We start from the raw sequence: 837 nt of genomic DNA, 5'->3' as shown, positions 1-837 counted from the left end.
TATATATATATATATATATATATATATACAAACACAAACATATCAGAAGTAAATAGACACCCTTATAATCATTAAACTTTATTTAAATCTAAAATTATACATTTCAATTATGTATTAATTGTTATAATGTGAATATTTGATATTTAGTAGACATACCCTTTGCATTTTTCAATGCAAGGACCCTATTAGGCATGCTACTGATCAAATGACGAATATTTTCTTACGGAATTTCTTGCCAAGTTTCATGCAGTAATCTCAAAAGATCTGGCTTTGAAAATGCTTTCTTGTTCGTTATATGAAGTGTCCTGTCCATTATGTCCCAGAGATGTTCAATAGGGTTCATATCTGGTGTCTGGCTTGGCCATGGAAGCTCTTTAATGCCATTCTCGTCCAACAAATTTTGGGTCATTTTAGCCGTGTGACAAAGTGCCACATCTTCCATAAATAAAGAGTCTTCTTTATTCATTTCACCAATGGAGAAGATTGGAAGCCGTCCTTTTCGCAATATGGACACATATTTAACTGAGTTTATGTCTCCTCCACACTCCACCAGCTCTGATCAACCATTGCTCCAAATTGCTCCTGAGACCATTTCAGAATAGCTGCCGTGTTTCATTGTTGGCTGCAATCTTTTCATGTCAAATACTTGATCACAGTGTCTCCAGACCCACACTAGACCATTGTCAGGAAATACAGCAAATCTGGACTCATCAGAGAATATGACAGTGTCCCAAAATGCTAGTGGCCTCTCCACCATCTCACTGGCCCAATCTTTTCTCCGCCTGGTGTTGGCTGGTCGGAGAAGTGGCTTCCTTCTTGCTGCTCTGCCATAGTAAT

The sequence above is a fragment of the Octopus bimaculoides genome, chromosome 12, assembly GCF_001194135.2.
Source record: "Octopus bimaculoides isolate UCB-OBI-ISO-001 chromosome 12, ASM119413v2, whole genome shotgun sequence".
Classification (NCBI taxonomy): domain Eukaryota; kingdom Metazoa; phylum Mollusca; class Cephalopoda; order Octopoda; family Octopodidae; genus Octopus; species Octopus bimaculoides.
Note: the sequence above shows the minus strand (reverse complement) of the source record.